This window comes from Engraulis encrasicolus, chromosome 20, assembly GCF_034702125.1.
Source record: "Engraulis encrasicolus isolate BLACKSEA-1 chromosome 20, IST_EnEncr_1.0, whole genome shotgun sequence".
Taxonomy (NCBI): domain Eukaryota; kingdom Metazoa; phylum Chordata; class Actinopteri; order Clupeiformes; family Engraulidae; genus Engraulis; species Engraulis encrasicolus.
Window position 1 is genome coordinate 19,130,382 of NC_085876.1, and position 13,632 is coordinate 19,144,013.

Here is a 13,632-nt window from a genome sequence, read left to right on the forward strand (position 1 = left end):
AAACTTCTTTAGCTAATTGGAACCAGTGACAGATGTGGCAACTGGCAAGTGACAGGGAGAGTAAATGAGGGAGAGCTATGGGAGTGATGGTGCCAGGGCCGCTGACAGATTTGGCCAGGCTGGGGACAAAGTCACCTGCAAGGCCACTGGTGTAGTCTACGTAGTACGCAGGTATACGCAGTATCCCACATGAAAATGTCAGGGGTTCCAGTATACCCACCTAAAATTGATTGAACCATTATTTAGAATAGCACAAAAGTATACAGTATACCCACCTCAAAAATGCTCAAATATACAATATACACTGATAAAAAGGATTTTGAGGGGCAGTACATTTCACTGACAAAAAATGGATATTTTTTACCCCAACAAATTAGGTTGCTGAGGTTACTCTGATGCAAGGGGTATAATATACTCACTCTACCTATAAATAAGGAGTAGGACTTGGTACTGGTGAGAAATGACTAAACTATACCTAATTTGCATTCATACGCTATAAGTAATACTAATGGCTAGTGTCAAAACTACCTATAAATGACTAAACTTTACCCAATTTACATTCCAACACTGTAACTAATACTATTGGCTAGTATGATCCAAACCGTCTCTGTCAAAACTACCTATTGAAATTGGTTAAGGCCCGCAATGCGCATTGCTTTCTGGGACTTCATTGGAAGAAGAATCAACCGGCGACTGTGGCGAGCCTCGCAGCGGATGAAGTTAACTTCCAATGGACGGGACAAATTCAGAAGGTAATTAAGCGTGCATTAAACATGGGATACAAAACATGAACAGTGATCAAAAGGAAACTAAATCACGCTAGAGTTGTAGTTGGCTCGTAATAACTGTCTGACTGTGACTCAGGCAGCTGCTATCAGCAACGCACTGGGCAGACAGACAGGTCAATGGACCATGTAAGCTGCCGTTCAAACTTCGTTTGGAAAAGGCAACAAGTATGCCCTGTGTTCAAGATGAACGGATAGCACTACCAATTTCAAAATGTTGTAGAATGAAACCCACTGCAGCCGAGTTTTTTTCCATTCTCAAATGTTGCCTTGTTGGCTAGTTTTGGCGCGCAGACTGAGTCTGGGACTGGCTGCTGGTGGTGACCTGACCTCGTGTGTCTCACTGTTTGCGCTGCCACTGCCACTTGATGCTCTGCATCACGCGAAAGCACGGAGGAGAACATTCTACAAGATAGCCTCCTTTTTTGCTTTCACACAAGCCTGTAGTGTGATAATCTTACAAGTTACATGCATGCACCTAAAGGACTGTGCTCGTAGACAGACTACGAACGGCACATTACTTCACTCTTTCATTCTCCACAATAAATCCATTCAACATGGAACGGCTACGTTTGTAGCTGGTCACTGAATCCTTCATCGTAAGTCTTTCAGCAGTTCCCGTCGCGAATCGTCCTCTTTGAATGTTGTTTTAAAAATGTGTAAATTGAATTCCTATGGTCACCAAGTTTTCAAATCAATGAAATGCGCGACGAAATGCTTCATATCAACTAGCAGCCTGTGTAAACAGTCATCATTCTGGGATGCCTCAGTGTCTTGTCAACTGAAGACTTTTTTGTATTATTAATCATAATCGTAGACATTATTAGTTTGAATGACAGTTTGAAGATGGGAAGAGAGACAGACGGTGTGTGCATGCCGGGTGCCTGCCTGTGTTACTGGGAGGGAGAGGGGGAGCGAGAGGAATCGATCATCAAATAACTTTTTAAACAACGCTACCCTAGACATGCTAAATCCTGCTGAGCATAAACGCTAACAAAGGATCAATCCGTTAACATTGCGAGGAGACATTGATTAGTTTGTTGTAAATGTATCATAGTAAGTAGTCCTATGTAGACCAACACGCCCTTATGTTACTCTGAGTGGTGAGAGGAGGTTTTTGGCGAGGGACCATGTGATCATCCACGGTCATTAAAATTGAAAGAAAAATGTCTGCACACTTAAATCCCATTTGTGTTCTTTTTAATAGGCCAAGCTTTCGGTCATAACATCACCCAACATGAAGCCAGTTATTTTTTGTTGGACGTTGCAAACTCAATCTCAGGGTTAGTTTTGACAACGATAGTTTGATAGTTGCTTTCATAGTCGAAGGACTCGCTATGAACAGACACGCGCAGGTTCCATAAGCACAGCCCTTCTCTCTCTCTCTCTCTCTCTCTCTCTCTCTCGCTGGTCTCCGCAGTTCGCACACACTTCAGTTGTACCGAAGTGATGACGTTTGACATTTAGTTCAGCGGATGGGACACACAAAAGGGCCTTATTGTGCACTTTTGAGTAAAAGCATGAAAATTGGTACACATATCCTTCTTGATATGCTGATTAATGTTAGCGTTGGAGGCGTCGCTAAAAATGCATCGTTTTCAAGATGGCCGCCAAATTCAATATGGCCAACCCATATTAATGAATCTACCTGATATTTGGTAGTAAAAGCATGAAAATCGGTACACATATCCTTCTTGATATGCTGATTAATATTAGCATTGGAGATGTAGCGAAAAATGCATTGTTTTCAAGATGGCCGCCAAATCCAGTATGGCCGACCCATATTAATGAATCTACCTGACACTTGGTATTAAAAGCATGAAAATTGGTACATATATCATTCTTGATATGCTGATTAATATTAGCATTGGAGGCATTGCAAAAAATTTAGCATTTTCAAGATGGCCGCCAAATCCAATATGGCCCACCCATATTAATGAATCTTCTTGACACTTGGTATTAAAAGCATGAAAATTGGTACACATATCATTCTTGATATGCTGATAAATATTAGCATTGGAGGCATTGCTAAAAATACTGTATTTTCAAGATGGCCGCCACATCCATTATGGCCAACCCATATTAATGAAGCTACCTGACAGTTTGTAGTAAAGGCATGGAAATTTGTGCAGAGTTACTTTTTTTATATTTTGATTGATAAAAGAACTTGATACTTTGCAAAAAAGTTTACATTTCAAGATGGCAGCCAAATCAAATATGGCAAACGCATTTTAATAAATCTTTCAGGCACTTTTAGTAAAACCACGGAAACTGGTGCACATTTACTTCTTGATGTGCTCATTAATATTAGAAATTGAGGCATTGTGGGAAAAAACACATTTTCAAAATGGCCAACTAAGATAGTGTTTATAAGAAAATACATATTTTTCTAAAAAAATATTTTGGCATTGCATATAATTAACACTCACAAAATACCATTGAAAAGGATTAAACATTATTGGCATGTTATCAAATGAAGTGATGCATATGTTATGGTTTTGCCCAAACTGTGTCTGCCACCACCACAATAGATTATTTTCTGTAATGTGATAACTTAAGAATAGGTGCAAGAGTTTGCACCACCTCTTGGGTTCTACCACTCTATAATAGGTACATGAACTTAAGTGTTAAAGCCTTACACTTTGAAGATTGTTGACTTTGTTTGCATTATAGGTTTTGTACAGATGGACAGATATGTATGAAATGTTCTCTGCTAATACTCTTCAATCGGTACACTGATTGCATTCTTGAGGCCTCAAATAGGTAATACGGCAGTAGCGTTATGTACAAATCCAAGACTTTTGAGGGGCTTGTGGGATGTACAGCACCTCTAGCGCTTAGTGATAACTGCATAGGCCTTGTACAAATTCCAAAAGGGCCAGGATTTCAAGATTGCTAGACAGAAAGTTAACTTGATTTGTTAATTCATGGACATTGTTATGATTGCTTACTTCAAAGAAACTAATAGTTGATGACTACTTCTAGCTGCACCCAATGCAAGTTGTATGGTAAGCTTATATCTTGCCTGGTTAACACAAGTTGATCTCACAAGTGATATAATCTGGTGGTTATGCAATTTATCATAGTAAAGTTGTGATTTACGATTGCCCGAGGCAGTTTATAGGTCGTTAAGAATGTGGTATTTGGCATATGTGTAGCCCATATCCAATCATGTCAGTTGTATCTATTCAAACAAACTGCAGCCATCGCCTTTACACCCCTACTCTTTCTCCTGATTGCACCCCAAGATCTGTTACCCTCACTGAGGGATGGAATCCATGCTACATTTCAGATCAGAACAATTGTGTTAAGTAGTAGGATTTCACAGGCTATGGTATATACTATGGCCAACATCAATCAAACTGCCAATAATGCCTAATTAAAAGATTGACATAAACTTTGAATAAATGGTGAATGGCACAGTTGGAACATGATGGCCATCAAAAAGTCAACTCAGGGTATGTAAAATATAACTTGAGTGAAAAAGTTTACATGTACAGTATCAGGATTCATTTCTAGACCATGATAATGATGTGAAGATTTGGTGTGTCTGTGTCTGTGTCTGTGTCTGTGTCTGTGTCTGTGTCTCGCGTGACAACCGGTGCCGTACGGCAGTCTGCACACTGTGCACAGCTGGTGTGTGAATGTGTATGTATGCGTGTATGTCTTTTTTCAAAGCGCTTTGAGTAAACTTCATAGTTGTGATACTGTGCTACATAAATACATATTGCAATGTATTGTATTGTAATATGGGTCAGTCATATTTTATTTTTGTTCATGGCCCCTAATATGAATAAGCATCTAATGTAAAGAAGTAACTATGTGTACCAATTGTCATGCTTTTACCACAAATTACCAGCTAGTTAATATGGGCTGGCCATATTTGATTTGGCGGCCATCTTGAAAACATTTTTTTTTCCCGCGACGCCTCCAATGCTAATATTAATCAGCATATCAAGGAGATGTGTACTGATTTTCATGCTTTTACCACCAAGTGTCAGGTAGATTCATTAATATGGGTTGGTCATATTGGATTTGGCGGCCATCTTGAAAACGATGACTTTTTTGTGACTCCTCCAATGCTAATGTTAATCAGCATATCAAGAAGGATATGTGGACCAATTTTCATGCTTTTACTACCAAGTCTTAGGTAGATTCATTAATATGGGTCGGTCTTATTGGATTTGGCGGCCATCTTGAAAACGATGAATTTTGCGCAACGCCTCCAACGCTAAACTTAATCAGCATATCAAGAAGGATATGTGTACCGATTTTCATGCCTTTACTACCAAGTGTTAGGTAGATAGGTAGATTCATAAATATGAATTGGCCATATTGGACTTGGCGGCCATCTTGAAAATTAATACATTTTTCATGACGCCTCCAATGCTAATGTTAATCAGCATATCAAGAAGGATATGTGTACCGATTTTCATGCTTTTATTACAAAGTGTCAGGTAGATTCATTAATATGGGTCGGCCATATTGGATTTGGCGGCCATCTTGAAAACGCAGAATTTTTCGCGACGCCTCCAACGCTAATATTAATCAGCATACCAAGAAGGATATGTGTACCGATTTTCATGCTTTTACTCAAAAGTGCACGATCAAATCACCCATCCGCTGGACTAACTAGGAAGGGCAGTCCAACGAAAAGAGACCGGTAGCCTATATTTTCATAACTAGTATAAAAAGTGAAACAAATGCTTCAAAACGGATAGCAATTGCAAGGAGTAGAAATGTTTACATAAGAATCGAGTGTAAAAGTACAACTTCTTAAACTTTATCCACGTCAAATTATTCACAATGGTGTGCGCATAATGAAGGTGTTCTGCTTCTGCCTACTGCAGGAGTTGAGAAAAGGCGGTAACTGCTTACCTCTCATGTAAGCTACAGCCTATGTGGTGTGTGGCAAGTCATATTAATGACCAAGAATGACTTACTTGTAACTTAATTGTTATGTGCTTTTAATATGTGTTTCAGGCAGTGGTGTTGCATCTTTTATATGCATGGTTGTCCTGAAGTCATTCTGGAACAGGGTAAGTCGCCGACTGAAGAAAAATAAACAGACTTAAAGGCCATAACACTGTCATGTTATTTGTTTATGAATAGCCATTTTCACTCACTCAGGCTTGCTGTCCTTGTTGCACTGTGCACTGTGTAGGATGGTGGCAGAGTAGATTTTGCAATTAAATAATAAACTCATATTTACAGTTAGTACTATAGTCATAGAGAATATTTTGAATTTGATCGTGATGGTAAGAATCAGTGAAAAAGATTTATGACTGGGCCGCATGAATTATGGAAAGAGACTGCCAAATACATTTCACAGTGCACCTTTGAGGTCAATAGATCCCTTTACTGTTTGCATACAGATGTGACATAATCAAGCTGCACTCTCATTGTTGGAGCACAATGGACCATGTATGCACATTTGTAAAGAAACTAGCCAGGTGTTATTTCTGAAATAAGCAAATGGATGGTCACGTTAACTTCAGATATGAAGTGGGCACCGCTCATTCCTTATGGTGGCCTCAGTCCGGTCGTTCTTAAATTTCTTGAAACAAACTCCTATGTTCTGAAACAGCCTATTCCCGTAGACTAGTGTAACAAGTGTTCTTTTTAGGGTCTCTATTTTAAAAAAGGACGGCAGGTCTTCTCTCTTTAGGGTCTGCACTGTCTGTGTGTGTTTGAGTCAACAATGCGTGAGCAGTCTGATGACTTAACTTCTATGTGAAGCTGTCAAGAGCTGTGTAGAGGGCAAATACACTGTGGATTGGTCACAACTGTTACTAATAACTCAACCCCTTTACTTTTTCAGCTCTAGACAGATGACCAAAACAGACCATAGAATGTACCTTTAAAGAAAAAAGTTTAACCAATGAGTATTCTTAATAGTGTATCTTGTCACAGGGTTGTGTTCAGGTGCGTGACAACTGACAACATTGAGAAGACCCAGGAGCGGGAGAAGGGCAGCCTGATGAAAGAAGGCGACAGTGTTCTGTGGTCACACCTGAGATGATGGTCCTGAAGAGGAACGAGAGGAGATACTGGGCATATAAATACAGGCACTGTACGTTGTTTTTTCTGTCCATTATCTTTTTACTCTTTTTGGCATACTGTATTTCACTCGCATATGTAGTAATCAGTACGTGTTATTGTTAAAGGGTCATCACAGTGGAGGACAATCATGAAAAGGTTGAGGACTTCACTGTGCCCATCCCTGAAGTCCCTCCACTCGGTGCAGCAGCTCTTTCCACCATACTGCCATGCTCTGGGTTGTCCCTGCCACCATCCACCTTTTGGGTCATCCGTGCCCCCAGCCATCACCGTGCCTGCAGCGCCTGGGTCATCACTCCCCACCATGCTGCCAGCCATCACTGTGCCTGCAGCACCTGGGTCATCCCTGCCACCATCCACCGTGCCTTCAACGTCCACAGCACCTCCGGTCTCTGTGAGCCAGTTTGCAGCTCTACTGGCCTCTCCAGTATACAGTATGCTGTAATTGCTAATGGTTTCTCTGAGTGGCCTGACCGGTTAATTGTCCCGTATCCCAACTATTTACCACTAAACAAGTGATTTTGTAATAAGTAGGAGATCTTTGCAATGTTATCAGTATGGTTGGACTCTGATGTTTCACTGCTGTATGTCTTCCTCAAAGAGTAAAACGAATTCTGAGTATTCTTGGATTTAGTCTTTGAAAAGTAGAGCAGCCCGTTTGTTTGAAACTGTTGTCACCAAATAGACTGGAACTGATATCCTTTTTTAAAAGAAACTGGTATCCTTTTTATGTGTGCAGTTTAATGGTAGAACAGTATACACTGATGTGCCTTTATCAGTAACAAAGTGAAAACGGAACAAAATTTGACTATTTCTGTCAAAAACTGCTACAAATTCTACATATTGTTTATATAAACCTAGTTCTGGAGGAAGTCTGAGAGTTATTGACAGTTGCCATGTCTAGCTTCCGCCTTCGCGTAAATTTAAATCCCTCCTTCCCTCCTTCCCCTGTCATGCGCAAAGGCTATCCTAATTGTCCCAGCACCTCCCCCTACTCCCTCATCTCACTGGATCACCCAGCTACATGTCCCCTACGCTTATGGAGTGGAAGCGGATCTCGTGCCGCATGATCTCCGCAGGGTCCCAGGAAAGAGACCAGCTAACATCGAATTATGCCTATTGACTATGGTTACCATACTCCAGGGCAAACTCGTGAATTAAATGGTCCTGTTGTTTATGTTTGTTTACTTTTTGTGAGATAAACTGAAACATTGTGTATCTGCTCATTTTTCACATTTTCCTGTTGGCGATATCCCTTTAAATAAAACATCTTGGTTGATATGCACAGGTTTGTTGTAATTGTAATTTCCCTGGTGGACGTTTGCACAACACAGTAGAGGCAGAAAACACTGATTGTTAAAAAGTAACTTTTTAGTTTTTCTCAAAGTTTATTTTAATTTTAAATGATATACTTTTTTATTTTTACCTAAGTAGATTCTTTCATACTTGTGATTGAGTACAATTTCAACAGAGTAATTATTCTGATTACTTTATTGTTGTGTTTTTCTTATTCCTATTAACCAGAGGTGAAAAGAGTACTAAAATATTTTACTCAGAGTAAAATATTTTAGTACTCTTTTCACCTCTGGTTAATAGGAATAAGAATAACACAGCAATAAAGTAATCAGAATAATTAACAGTTGATAAATAAGCAGTAATACTAAAAGGCTCCATGAAATGAGTAAACGTTAACCCATTTTTATCAGTAATAGGTGTTAATAAAAAGCTACATGAAATGAGTAAATTTTAACCAATTTTTAACAGTAACAAGTGGTAATAAAAAGCTACCTGAAATGAGTAAACGTTAACCCATTTTTATCAGTAATAGGTGTTGTTAATAAAAAGCTACATGAAATGAGTAAATTTTAACCAATTTTTAACAGTAACAAGTGGTGATAAAAAGCTACCTGAAATGAGTAAATGTTAACCCATTTTTACCAGTATTTTTTACTTTGATGTGGTCAGTATAACAGAACTTCTGGAATTGGTTAATCTTAACTGAATATGTAGGGGTACGTAATACTCTATTTAGGACTGTGGAAATCCTTACACCAATTAAATCGAGTAAATCCTATAGATCTCTTTTTACAGTGTACCCTCCAAAAAAAAGTAGACTACACTACTATGCAAGCCACCCCCTCACCCAATACATGCGATGTAATGAGGACCCAAATTTGGCACCCCCCTCTCCATGAGCCCTGGGCCACTGACCCCTTTGTGTCCCCGCCCCCTGTCGGCTTCCCTGGACGCTGTAGAGGTGTGTTTGCAGATGAAGTAGATGACCTCTATCTTGCAATTAGGCTATTGAATATAAATGGAGGCATGCAAACTGTACTTTGAAGTGTCATGCATCTCACAATTGCGCAGATGAAGAATGCAGTGATCCAGGGAATATTGTGGGCTAGCAGTTTAAGAAGTTGGTTTGCTGGTTAGATTCACAACGCCGAGGGGTTCGCAGGGAAGCAGACAGGGTCTTGACCTTAAAGGTGCACTGTGTAATATTTAAGTACAAGTAGTTTAATTCTAGTTATTCTAAGTATTCATGACTGGGAAAATTGCACTTTTCATACATGAAATGGGGGATCTTCTCCATTGTCCGACATATTGAATTTCCAGAAATAGACATTTTAGCTGCAAAGGTTATTGTACTTTGGTTACACTAGTAAATAAGTTCATTATTATTTTGTGAATATTCATGAAAAGACCAAATTTGGCAGTAGACAGTGCAGTTACCATGAGCAGCATAGTTGCAATACCTACACTGGTAGCCACCATGCTACACAGTACACCTTTAAACTTTCACGTTCAAATTTGGAATAGGTGCAGCCTGATTGAGATCGCTCATCGAAACACCACCAAACAACAATAGCATTGATAGTATTTCACAGGGGATTTTAAACACTCTCGGATTCTATTTATGACTGACTGGAGATGATAAACAATGGGCAATATTGAGCCCCTGCGATCATTTTTTAAAACTGAATCATAATCTATATGCTATCGACAGCAGTGTTCGATGGCAGTTTGTGGGTGGCTTGTATTGACAACAAAAATAAAATCCATACTGAAGAAACGTTGAAAGTGCAACATGTCTTCTGTCTAAGTGAATGTTTAGGAGAATGATACCATTACATATCATAGCTGTCCAGCAGAAACCTTGTATCTACACTATGTTTAAAAAATATTTGCATATATTCAAATATTTTTTATATTCGTCCTTTACTCATTATAACTTATAAATCAGTATATTGCTCAATCTCTGTGAGTATATATGACACAATTTCATTTTTTTTAAATCATGTTTTAGCCCTAAGATAATAAAGGCTTTTCAATGGACTTCCTCTTTTTCACCTGGAGTTGCCTGGCTTTTCCCTTTTTTTGAATTATCAACTTTAATGTTGAAATGATTATTTATTTAGAAAATAGTGATTTATAAATGAATAAGCAAAAACAATGAAAAGTGGAGATACAAGGTTTCTGTTGGACAGCGACGATATGAACATTCAACCTATTTCATGTAGGAGCCTATTTGCTTTATGTAATTCATTGACTCACGGACTTATTTATCTATTCATTAATTTAGCACTTGGCTAGGATTCATTTCTCAAACATAGACTGACTCGTGATTAAGCGTTTTGATCTCAAAGGTACAACAGTGCACAGTAATTAATCTCTCCTTAATTTCCTTCAGGATTAATAAAGTATATCTACCCTCTGCTCTGCTGTGCTACTAATAAAGTATCTCTGCTCTACTGTGCTTCTACTAATAAAGTATATCTACTATCTGCTCTACTGTACTGATAATAATAAAGTATATCTACTATCTGCTCTACTGTACTAACGATAATGATAAAGTATACTCTCTGCTTTACAGTAGGCTACTATTACTAATGTTACTTTTTAACCGTGCTGTTGTTGAGAGTGTACTACGCTATAACTTGGAAACCTGACAGTTAAAGTGAAGTCCCGAATCAACAGACTGACCAGCTCTGCGCTGAAAGTAGTGGTTGTGAGGGATTACCCCACCTTCCAACCAATATATGAAGATTCTGTACTCAGGCAGGCAAGGGAAAATAATTGAGGATCCATCACATGTTCTGTATCTGGAATATGAGCTGCCTGCTACCCTCTGGCAGGTCATTAACAACTACCATCCTTGTAATGCCATGTATTTTCTTGAGTTTTGCCATGTAGTTTCTTGAGATTTGAACTGTTTTATTAAAATGTGGTATGTCAGAGCTGAATGGCAAAATGAGGGTCCTAGCTTTTAAGATAGGAGGCTGAGATATTTATGTTTTAATAGGCAGAGGGCACCTTTTCCCAAAAAGGGCTTAGGCTAAAATGGGTTAAACTGACCCTGAGTCATGTCTCTATTTCAGTATCTGTCTGTCATCTAAACGTTTTATGACACTAAAAGCATCTTTCAATAAAAACAAAATATCTGTCAATATGCAGTCCGTGTTCACTTCACTCCACATTTTTTCTTTGTTTGTTCTCCTGTCCTGGAGGGAACATTAAATGAAACTCAGTGGGAGTGGAGATTCTTTTTTTGTGTGTGTTTTCAAAACCGCATACATGGGTGGTGAGATACAGACTATGCAAAATCAATACGCCATTTATAGTTTCTTTCAAAAGACTCACCACCTCCTCTCAGTTTTCAGCTGCATCCTTTGGTGACTGGAGAAATAGATGGTGGGTGTGCTATTCATCTAAAAGCGCGTTTAAAGATTTAAAAGTGGTGCTCGAAAAAGCAAATAAAAACATCTAATGCATTCATTTTGTGTTCTGCTTACCACAACAGTATAGTTCATTCGCTGCTGGCCTGTGCAGGATCAGCCAGTGATTTAGTAAGCATTCAAAACTTTAAATTGTTCCAAAAGACTCCCAGACGGCATTCACACTCCAAAGACCAAATAAAGTTAATTAATTGCGGGCAGTAAAAACACACACACATACTTGCATACTCGCATACTCGCATACACACACACACACACACACACACACACACACACACACACACAGACTCTCCCTTTCTCTCTATCTCGTTCTCTCTCTCGTTCTCTCTCTCTCTCTCTCTCTCTCTCTCTCTCTCTCTCTCTCTCTCTCTCTCTCTCTCTCTCTCTTACACACATACACACACACACACACACACACACACAAGCAGACATGCCACACGCAGGCAACACACACACACACACACACACACACACACACACACACACACACACACACACACACACACACACACACACACACACACACACACACACACACACACACACACACACAGATAGATAGACGTAGACACATACAAAACACACGCTCACCGACACGCACGCACACAGGCACAGATGCTAAGATAGATGTAGGCACTTTTAAAAGTACAGATAGATGGAGAATACATGCATCTGTATGTTGAGCTGCTGCCACACCACATAGAGGAGGAGGTGGTAGAGGAAGCCAGACAGGCCAGTCAGTCAGGGGAAGACTGCATAGGCCCCGGTGATTGTGGTGGTGGAGGAGGAGGAGGAAGTGGTAGAGGAGGACGATGACGAGGAGGTGGAGGAGGAGGACGACGACGTCGAGGAGAAGGAGGTGTAGAGGAGGAGGTGAAAGAGGAGGCCGGACAGGCCAGTCAGTCAGCGGAAAACTGCATGGACCCCAGTAGAGCCGGGAGTGTGTTGGTGGAGGAGGAGGTGCAGGAGGAGGAGGAGGTGGAGGTGGTAGCAGGGCCGGATTAACACTTTCTGAGGCCCGGGGCTAATTACCCGGATGGGGCCCTTCATATCATGTTCTGACTTTCTGTGATTAATCGCGATTAATCGCATAGCGCGCGAAACCCAAAAATAATAATAAATCATAAATAAAATAAATAATAAATAAAATAAAAATATTTTTAAATTAATAAAATAAAATAATTAATAATAATTTGCATATGTACTGTGTAGATAACCTATGTAGGTCTAATATAATATTCCACAATGGAAATGTAGGCTATTTGCCAACCTATCAGTCTAAATGTAGTAGGCTATATGCCTATCCAATGTAGGCCTACTAATGAAACAAATTATTGCATACAATATTACACTAGGGCTATTTAAGATTGTAGGCTACTGAAACTGATATATTAGAAATTATAAACTCAAATTAGGATGGTCTACATGGGCCTACAAGAAAAAAAAACGTGTCACTTAAAAAAACGATATGTTAAAACGGCTTGCCATAGGCGTGCGTCTGTGAGATATGTCCCGCCTTCTCTCACTGTCAAAGACTCCCACCTTCTCTCTTATCTGTCGCTATTTTTAAGGTGTTTCAGCGACTAGAAACTAATTGACTGTCTGTTGGCATTGACAGTAATTACATCTTTCAAAACAATAACGTTGACATGACTAACACTATCTTAAATGCTGACGAAGTTGCCGATGTCGCGAAATCATAGCCTACCATGTTGATGCAGCCTACTATGCACGCGCCGCGCCAAGTACGTAGATACCAAAAGGTTGCGTGAGGAATGTAATATCTCGCGGTTCGCTTTTTGATCAGGGCTTTAGTAAGTCCGCGTGGCGTTATTGACAGCTGATAGACAGCCAGCACAACAGTACCCTTTTCATGCTGACCGTACAATAGACTAACCTTGCGAGCTGCAAAGGCGAGCCACATGCTGCTCGAGAGTTGCGCAAGGAGGACCAGAACTGTGTAGCCTACCGAAAAAATCTTTGCTGGTGGTAGCCGCTACAGCAGGCTGACTACTCCACAGGTTGGTTAATTTGGGGGGTTTCTGTAATAA

The 13,632-nt window shown here is 39.8% G+C and overlaps 1 long non-coding RNA gene across 2 annotated transcripts; it reads left to right on the forward strand.

The window, feature by feature from the left end:
• The first annotated feature begins 465 nt into the window (after window positions 1–465).
• Window positions 466–7,508, forward strand: LOC134436383 (uncharacterized). Of its 2 annotated transcripts, XR_010032197.1 has the most exons (4): window positions 466–752; window positions 5,769–5,824; window positions 6,699–6,858; window positions 6,953–7,508. It is a non-coding gene; the product is annotated as an uncharacterized LOC134436383 (long non-coding RNA). The 2 variants fall into 2 exon arrangements; XR_010032196.1 differs by lacking the exon at window positions 466–752 and having other exon boundaries at window positions 5,645–5,824.
• The last annotated feature ends 6,124 nt before the right edge of the window (window positions 7,509–13,632 follow it).